The sequence below is a fragment of the Equus caballus genome, chromosome 12 (genome assembly GCF_041296265.1).
Source record: "Equus caballus isolate H_3958 breed thoroughbred chromosome 12, TB-T2T, whole genome shotgun sequence".
NCBI lineage: Eukaryota > Metazoa > Chordata > Mammalia > Perissodactyla > Equidae > Equus > Equus caballus.
Window position 1 is genome coordinate 34,364,929 of NC_091695.1, and position 10,600 is coordinate 34,375,528.

General features: G+C 37.6%; 1 pseudogene; it reads left to right on the forward strand.

Moving 5' to 3' along the window:
• Nucleotides 1-7,618: 7,618 nt before the first annotated feature.
• On the forward strand, nucleotides 7,619-8,555 carry LOC138916526 (olfactory receptor 4D10-like; annotated as a pseudogene).
• The last annotated feature ends 2,045 nt before the right edge of the window (nucleotides 8,556-10,600 follow it).

Below are 10,600 nucleotides of genomic sequence, written 5' to 3' on the forward strand. Positions count from 1 at the left end.
GAGGCCTTCCTCAGGTTCTGGTCTTGTGGGTCTCTCCAACATGGCGGCTTCCTTCCTCAGAGGGAACAATCAAATCAGAAGAGAATGTGTTAGCAGGAAAGAAGACTCTTGGAAGTGGCATCCTGTCACTTTTTATATATTCTCTTCCAGAAGCAAGTCACTAGTCCAGCCTACACACAAGAGGAAGGAATTGCACACCTTTGTTAATATCAGGGCAGGGACTGCAAGTTTCTAGAAAAAAACTAGGAAAAATAAGGGTTTCCTTCTCTGCACATTCTCTCCAGCATTTTTTGTTTCCTGTCTTGTTAATTATAGCCATTCTGACTGGAGTGAGGTGATACCTCGTTGTAGTTTTGATTTGCATTTCCCTGATAGCTAATGATGTTGAACATCTTTTCATATGCCTGTTGGCCATCTGCATATCTTCTTTGGAGAAATCTCTGCTGGTGGGAGTGCAAACTGGTGCAACCACTATGGGAAGCAGAATGGAGTTTCCTCAGAAAATTAAGGATAGATCTACCATATGATCCAGCTATCCTGCTGCTGGGTATTTATCCAAAGAACTTGAAAACACAAAGGCATAAAGATACTTGCACCCCTATGTTCATTGCAGCATTATACACAATAGCCAAGACACGGAAGCAACCTAGGTGCCCATCAAGGGATGAATGGATAAAGAAGATGTGATATTTATACACAATGGGCTACTACTCAGCCATAAGAAATGATGAAATCCAGCCATTTGTGACAACACGGATGAACCTTGAGGGTATTATGCTGAATGAAATAAGTCAGAGGGAGAAAGTCAAATTCCATATGATCTCACTCATAAGTAGAAGATAAAAACAATGACAAACAAACACATAGCATTGGAGATTGGATTGGTGGTTACCATAGGGGAAGGGGAGAGGGGGGAGGGCAAAAGAGGTGGCTAGACTCACATGTGAGGGGATGGACTATAATTAGTTTTAGGGTGGTGAACATGATGTAATCTATACAGAATTTGAAATATATTATGATGTACATCTGAAAATAAGTAAATAAATAAATAAACTATGAAAAATCATTGGAAATCATGAAAGAAACCTAAAAGTTATTTGTTCAAGAAGGGTTACAAAAGACCAACAAGAAAGGAAGAGGAGGTAAGGGAGAGTGTCATAGATAATTCAGATAAACTGAGCCCTTGTGACAAGGAGAATGATAGTGCCAGCTACAAACGGAAAGTATTTAATTCTTGATAACAATGCTCACATCTATTTTAGACATTTTAAGTGGGAGGTGTGCCATATATCCAAGTGAGACTATCCATAGACCTATAGTGAGACAAGGTTTCAGAAATGACATTGGGAATGAGACAAGAGGGAAAATGGAATTCTTTGCTTTTAGGATCTCTAGAACCACAGGGTCTAGAACATGGAGGTGCTCAGAAAATATGTCATAATTAAATACACATACAAAAGAATGAAAGTAGACCACTATCTTACACCATTCATAAAAGTGGACTCAAAATGGATTAAAGACCTGAAACTATTAAACTTCCAGAAGAAAACCTAGGCAGTACACTCTTAGACATCAGTCTTAGCAGCATATTTTCAAGTACTATGTCTGAACAGGCAAAGGAAACAACAGAAAAAATAAACAATTGGGACTATGTCAAATTGAAAAGATTCTGAACAGCAAAGGAAACCATCAACAAAACGAAAAGATAGCCTAACAACTGGGAGAAGATATTTGCATACCCTGTATCTATTAAGGGGTTAATATCCAAAACATATAAAGAACTCATACATCTCAACACCAAAAATCTAACAACACAATTAAAACACGGGCAAAAGATCTGAACAGAGATTTCTCCAAAGAAGATATACAGATGGCGAACAGGAACATGAAAAGATGTTCAATGTCATTAACTACCAGGGAAACGCAAATCAAAACGAGCATGAGATATCACCTCACTCCCATCAGAATGGCTATAATTAACAAGACAGGAAACAATGAGTGTTGGAGAGGATGTGGAGAGACGGGAACTCTCATACATGGCTAGTGGGAGTGCAAACTGGTGCGGCCACTATGGAAAACAGTACAGAGATTCCTCAAAAAATGAAAATAGATCTACCATATGATCCAGCCACTCTACTGCTGGGTATTTATCCAAAGAATACGAAAACACGAATGCATAGATATTCATGCACCCCTATATTCATTGCAGCACTATTTACAATAGCCAAGACTTGGAAGCAATCTAGGTGCCCCAAAAAGGATGAACGGCTAAAGAGGATGTGGTATATATACACAATGGAATACTACTCAGCCATAAGAAACAATTCAATCCAGCCATCTTTGACAACATGGATGGATCTTGAGGGTATTATGCTAAGTGAAATAAGTCAGAGGGAGAAAGTCAGATACTGTATGATCTCACTCATATGTAGAAGATAAAAACAATGAAAAACAAACACATAGAAAGAGAGATTGGATTGGTGGTTAGCAGAGAGGAAGGCGGGGAGGGAGGGGGGTGAAAGGGACAATTAGGCACATGCATGTGGTGATGGATTGTAATTAGTCATTGGACAGTGAACATGTTGTAATCTACACAGAAATCAAAATATATAATGATGTACACCTGAAATGTATATAGTTATAAACCAATGTTACCACAATAAAAAAATTAAAAATGAAATGTAAATAAAATATATAGAAATACCATGTTTAAAAACAATTAAAAAAAAGAAAACAATTGCATTTACAATTGCATCAAAGGGTAAGAAACACAACCAACATAAGCAACAAAGTGAAAGATCTGTTCACTGAAAACCATAAGACATTGATGAAAGAAGCTGAAGAAGAAACAAACAAATGGAAATATATTCCATGCTCATGGGTTAGAAGAATTATTTTAAAATGTCCGTGATACCCAAAGAGATCTACAGGTTCAATGCAATCCATATCAAAATTCCAATAGCATTTTTCACAGAAGGGGAAAAAGAATCCTAAAATTTGTGTAGTATCACAAGACAACTAATAGCCAAAGCAATCCTGTGAAAGAAGAACAAAGCTGGAGGCATCACACTTATGATTTCAAACTATATGCTACAAAGATATAATAATCAAAACAGTATAGTACTGGCATAAAAACAGACGTACAGACCAATGGAACTGAATCAAGAGCTCAGAAATATACCTATGCATACACAGTCAATTAAGTATCAACAAAGAAGCCAAGAATATACAATGGGGAAAGGATACTGTCTTCAGTAAATGTTACAGGTAAAACTGGATAACAACATGCATAATAAAGAAATCAAACTCCTATCTTACACCACTCACAAAAATTAACTTGGAATGGTTTAAAGATTTAAGTATAAAACCTGAAATCATAAGACTCCTAGAAGAAAAAATAGTGGAAAGTTTCCTTGACATTGGCCTTGGCAATAATTTTTTGGATATTACACCAAAAGCACAAGCAACAAAAGCAAAAATTAATAAATGGAACTACCTCAAACTAAAAAGCTTCTGTACAGCAAAAGTAATCAACAAATGAAAAGACAACCTACAGAATAGGAGAAAATATTTGCAAATCACATATGGGATGAGAGGTTAATATCAAAAATATGTGAAGAACTCAATAGCAAAAACACAAACCATTTGATATAAAAATGGGCACAGGACCTGAATAGATATTGTTCCAAACAAGACATATAAATGGCCAACAGTTATATGAAAAGGTGCTCAACATCACTAACCAGCAGAGAAATGCAAATCAAAACCACTGTAAGATTTCACTTAACACCTGTAAGAAGGGCTATCATCAAAAAGACAAGAATAACAGGTGTTGGTGAAGATGTGGAGAAAAGGAAAAACCTTGTGCCCTGTTGGTGGGAAAGTGAATTGGTACAGCCACTATGGAAAACACTATAGAGTTTCCTCAAAACATTAAAATTAAAACTATCATATGAGCCAGCAATCCCATCTCTGGCTATTTATCCAAAGGAAATGAAATCAGGATCTTAAAGAGGTATTGGCACTCTGATGTTCATTGCAACATTATTCACAATATCCAAGATATGGAAACAGTCTAAGCATCCATCGATGGATAAATGGATAAAGACGTGGTGTATACATACCATGGGATATTATCAGTCATGAAAAGAAGAAAATCCTGCCATTTGTGACAACTAGATGGACGTCGAGGGTGTTATGCTAAGTGAAGAAAGTCAGATAGAGAAAGACAAATACTGTATTATTTCATAAATCTGTGTAAACTAAAACTCTAAACTCACAGAAACAGAGAGTAGAATGGTGGTTACCAGGTACTGGGGGGTGGATGAAATGAAGAGATGTTGGTGAAAGTGTACAAACTCCCAAGTATAAGATGAATACGTTTGGAGATCTAATGTACAGATGGTGATGATCGTTAATAATACTTGAAAGTTGCTGAGAGTATATCTTAAATGATCTCACCATACACAAAAAAGTAGTAATTATGTGAGGTGATGAGGAGTAAGCTAACACTATGATGATAATCATTTTGCAACATATAAATGTATCAAATCAACAATTGTATGTCTTAAACACCCACAATGATACACGTCAATAATATCTAAGTGAAGAGGAGAGAAAGAAGAATTACCCATCTCAAACATACAACCTGTCTCATGTGGTTTTTAATCTGTGTAGACTAGTTTAATGTACTAAAACAAAATGGAAAATCAAGTAAACCCAAACCGGTCAGCATTCTGGAAACAGTGGAAGCGCATTCTACATAAGAAAGAACCATTCAATAATCTGAGTTAATAATGAGTAACTATTGTAATATTGTAGACAGTTATAATAACATAACTCATCTAGCAGTAATCCACATCGAGAGATTCCATATGAATAGAGCATTGGAAAACAGGAAAAATTGCATTCCTGAAATATCATCTAAGTCATGTTTCTCTACATGTGGAGACTTGTAGCAACATCATGAGACTATAACAATTCTGCGTATAATTAGAAACTAGACTAGGAGCAAAGGATTTTAGGTCCAGTTCTCTTCTAGGTTTTTGAGAGTCAAATTGAAACTCATTTCTATATAGTGTCCTCTGAGCTTTACAAGCAATGAAAATTGGACCCTGTAGTCTCTTGGGCACAGTATTTGGCACATTTTAAAATAGTTCTAATTGAGCGATGGATAAACAGATTTCCTCTACTGCCTCTAAATAATTTGGACACCAACCAAAATGTGTCCATCTGTGTGTGTGTATGTGTGTTTACACATGAACATGTCTCAGTAGCTTCTTAATAACTCCCACTGAAACCTCATCACCAACAGCAGAATCAGGCACCAACTTCCACTTTCTCGTCCAATAACACTCCCTTTGTAAGTTTTATATTAAGCCTCAAACTGAGGGATTTGTACATAAGACAGGGATACAGTGGAAATTCTTGAAACTGTGATTTCTTTGAATCTGCCCTTTCTCTCCTGAAAGGGGAGTAAAGACACTAAGATATTTAGTCTTCCAAGACGCTCTGCTTTCACAAACAAAACTTTCAAGAATTAAAGTCACCAGTGTTCTGTTCTGCTCTGTATCTAATAACTTACTATTTGTAGTTGGTGTTTTGGTCAAAGGTGTGAGGTAAAGACATTAAGCTTTTAGCTAATATAAAGGTTATGGATAGTGAAATTGAGTTGTCATGATTGATTATGTACAAATAGTTTGACTTTGATATTTTCCAGCTATATTAAATGCTTCAAAGCCAAAATGATCTTCTCAGTGACAGGAACAACAAAGGTGGGTGTTAACTATTGGAAGAGAGGTGATGTGTGAAGAGGGATTCAGAAATGTGGTCCATTCAGTGTGAGAGAAGGCATCATTCATTTGCTGTGATCCTTTGAGCTGCTTGTTGGTGAGTCCACCTGAGAACAAAGTCAATGTAAATTGGGTTTCCAAAGCCCCTTTCAGCCAAATTCTTATCTTCAGACAGACTCTATCAAATATTCCTGTTATACAAAATTAGATCCTATACATATAAGATTGAAGGGAGTAAAAATAGTTTATTCCTTCCTACTTCCATCACTTCCTTCCTTTCAACAAAATATAGATACATTATATATTCCATAAGAACACAACCATAACATTAATACTTACTAAAGTATGGTGGGGAAATTGAATAAGTCAACTTTTCTTGAGTCTTCACTCATACTAAATCCTCAAAAAAAATAGTACCCATTTTTACTGCTGGAAATCATGATATCTCCTATCCCACCCAAATCTACCTCTACTTCTCTCATGACACATTTCACAGTTTATCTTGCAATATGTCCATCAATTTATACAAATCATCCACTTGTGTTAGCCTGCAAACACTTTGAGAATGTGGTCCAACTTATCCAAATACATTTGAAATTGCAAGAAGTGTTCACTTTCTAAGAACAAGGTGGAACAAATAATAATTGTAAAATTTCCTAAGAATGATCGATAACAGCTTATTAAAAGTAGGCGTTATTGAGGCCAGCCTTGTTGCACAGTGGTTAAGTTCGCGTGCTCCACTTGGCAACAGATGTTAGCTCAGGGTCAATCATCCTCACCAAAAAACAAAGGCATTATTCTAATGATACCATCATCTCTCACTGCTGTGGGATCCCTCCACTCTCTTAGCTTAGATCCACAAATGGAAAGACACAGAGGAGAGTGTGGTTGATATAGTATGAACCACCTCTAAAAAGTAGGTCACTGTCTTTATTCTCTCCCTGACACTCAAGCAAGGATCACATCACATTATGGAAGATGAATAAGCTGTAGAGAATTGCTGTACAATATTGTAGCTATACAGTTTCATGCACTTAAAATCTTGTTAAGAAGGTAGGTCTCATGTTTAAGTGTTTTTATCTCAATAAAAGAAAGTAAAGATATTCTTTGAGATTAGGATTTACATATTGTTTCAATGTGTTTCCCAGTCATAAATTTTAATTATCTTAAAATAATTGTTAATCAAACAATCTGATTAGTATAAAGAAATCGCAATAATGAGCTACCTACGTGGAACAATCTGCAATTTTAAGAAATTCAATGTAAAACTGCCCACAGCAAGGAAAATGACTCATGCCAGAGAAACATTGCAATAAGAAACTGAATGACATCCTTTTATTCAGAAAAGCAAGACCTCTTGAAGTCACCAGAATATTTGCTAATATGAATATTGAATTTGTGAACAATAAGTCCTCAATGGCTGGAGCCATGTCTTCCTTATCTTTGTATATAATGCTTCAGACAATTCCGGACATTCAATAAATTTGTGTGGAATAAAAAATAATGATAAAATTTAAAAACTATAATAAATCAATAAAATAAAATATGCTATGGAATTTTAACTACTGAACATAAATGATATTATTTTCAAAAGTAGATTTATAGGGAAAGAATTATTGAATAACTTTGCATGTGATAATTTGGTTTGATTGTGAAACTGAAGGCAATCTCAAAAATTGGGACAACTCAACAAATTGTAAACACTGCAACCACAGGAGGAACAATCTGAATTGCGTTCTTAGTGCTTAGAAAGAAAACAAATTAAATAGCCAAACATTTTCATATGGAGTAGCTTGAAAACAAAGTGAGAGAAAGAAGGTGACTCAATGGAGCTGAAAAACTGCACCAGGGTCAAAGAATTTATTTTCCTTGACCTAACCCAGAATCAAGAACTGAACTGGGTCTTATTTCTTTTCCCGCTTTGGGTGTATGTGACAACTCTGCTGGGAAACCTCCTCATCACAGTCACTGTGACCTGTGAATCTCGCCTTCACACCCCCATGTATTTTTTGCTCCAGAATTTGTCTGTTGCCGACATCTGCTTTTCCTCCATCACAGCTCCCAAGGTTCTGGTGGACCTTCTGTCAGAGAGAAAGACCATCTCCTTCAATGGTTGCTTCACCCAGATATTTTTCTTCCACCTCATTGGAGGGGTGGATGTATGTTCTTTGTCGGTGATGGCATTTGATCACTATGTGGCCATCTCCAAGCCCCTGCACTACGTGACCATCATGAGCAGAGGGCGATGCACTGCCCTCATTGTAGCCTGCTGGCTGGGGGGGCTTTGTCCACTCCATCGTGCAGATTTCCCTGTTGCTGCCCCTCCCCTTCTGTGGACCCAATGTTCTTGATACTTTCTACTGTGATGTCCCCCAGGTCCTCAAACTCGCCCATACTGACATTTTTGTGCTTGAGCTACTGATGATTTCCAATAGTGGGCTGCTCACCACACTGTGGTTTATCTTCCTGCTTGTGTCCTACACAGTCATCCTAATGACGCTTAGGTCTCAGGCAGGGGAGGGCAGGAGGAAAGCCATCTCCACCTGCACCTCACACATCACTGTGGTGACCTTGCACTTTGTGCCCTGTATCTATGTCTATGCCCGGCCCTTCAATGCCCTCCCCACGGATAAGGCCATCTCCGTCACCTTCACTGTCATCTCCCCTCTGCTGAACCCCTTGATCTACACTCTGAGGAACCAGGAGATGAAGTCAGCCATCAGGAAACTGAGAAGAAGATGTGTACCTTCTGAGAGGGTATAGACTGGTCGCTCACTCCTTCTCACCACCTTTGAAAATGTCCATCAAATAAACCGCATTGACTAAAGGATTTCTAAATAATTTTGATATTTCTACTGAGATGCACACGACTTTCAAAGATTCTGTTTGGCATGCAATAATAATGTAAAAAGATATGTTTCATGTTGCAAAAGGAAGCAGAGAAATCAAACTGTTAGCTGAAGAGTTGCATAATGCTTATGCAATAAAGCCTTGGAAGAAATAAAGAAAAGAGAATATGTATGCACTCAGAAATTTTATCACATTGGAATTGTTGTGGGGGTTTCATTCAGCTCTATTGCATATAATTGAGAAATACAAATGTTGTTTATTTCAGATGTACAACTTGATGTTTTGATATACATATAGATTGTGAAATGATCATTGGGGGAAAATGGATTAAGGTGGGACCTCTCTTGGTTATTACTTACAACAACATGGAAATCTCCAATTGTATAAATAAAATTAACAATAAGAAAAAGCAAATATATATATACTCAGACATTCCCACTATATTCTTGTTACCAGGAAGGGAGCTGAGAAACATAATGCAGCTTGGGCATTGGATTGCTAAGGTCTTTCATGAAGTAATCACATTTTAATGAAGTAAGCACACTCAAATTAAGTTCCTCCTCTGACTTTCTGATATGAGTAAATTAAATAACTACTACCTGAAGATTTTTCCGTCTGAAGCCCACACTCCAGTGGTTGAGTGCAAGTGCTTTGGAAGCCAGCACAGCTTGAGTTAGAATGTGGACCCCAGTAACTATGGGTTCTATGACCTCATGTAGGTCCTTACCCTGACCTTCCTCTGAACCCCACGCCTACTGACCACACTTCCATGACATTGCCTCAGCGACCGGGGCTCAGCTCAACCACCACACTCAGGACCTTGTTTCCAATTCCCTGTCCTCCTTCCTCCTATTCCCCCAGTAGTGCTATGATTTATTTATTGTATCCCCAGCACCTGGCACAGCAAGTAGAACGTAGAAAACTGTCCAAAAAATGGTTGAGTTAAAGAACTCAGTGAATGAATATCACCTCTCACTCCTTTCTGTTTCTCAAATCATTGGAGAATAGGAGTAAGAAAACAATGGATTTGTTATTATTTTCTGTTAACATGACTCCCTAAAAATGACAGAAACCTATGAAGCTGCTTCAGACTACGCATATACATTCAAAAAGGTTGGCATGAACGGAAAAACATTATTCAATACATGAACTTGGTTTTTATTTGTTTTCTTGTTCTGCTATTTACAGCATTTGGGAGTTTTTCTTTTTTGCCCTTCATTTCTGCAGGTAGATCCTAGATCTTAAAATTTTTGAAATTAGACAAATGTTCATGTCACAGTACAAATGTCAGTTCAAAAACCAGACATGCAAAGGTCCTCAGGTGGGGATGTGCCCAGGCCTTCATAAGAAGATGAGAGGAAGCAAGGAGGAGACAGGTAATAATTGTAGTCAGAGAGATAATGAGGCCACGGGATCAGGTCCTTAGGACCTTTTAGACATTGTGAGGATTTTGACTTTCACCTAAATAAGATGCGATGCATTTTGAAGGGCTTTGAAGAGCAGAATAGTGATGAATGTTTTAGCAGAAATGCAGTGCTTACTGTTATGAATAGACTGAGGTGGGGCAAGGACAAAAACAGGGAGACCAATTAAGAAGCTATTGCAAAAGTCCCAGGAAAGAAATAATGAAGACACAACTTAGGGTAGTAACAGTGGAGGTGGTGAGAATGGTGAAGAACTCTGAAAGTCGAGCAAGTAGGAGTTGCTGATGGATCCAGCGTGGATTTCCTGGTGACATGTGTGTCCTGTGAGAACTCCATCACCCACTTTCTTCATCTGCCCATTGAGAGCTCCTTCACTCTCGTCTACATAATCCTTTCAGGTCCAATGGCTCCTTCCAATACTTGTGTGTCACACTTCAGGAATTACCCTACATGGGTGAAACTGCCTAAGGAAGTTGTGCAGAATCCCTAAGAATAGGCATTTATGTCCCAACAGAAAAACTACTAGGGGAAACA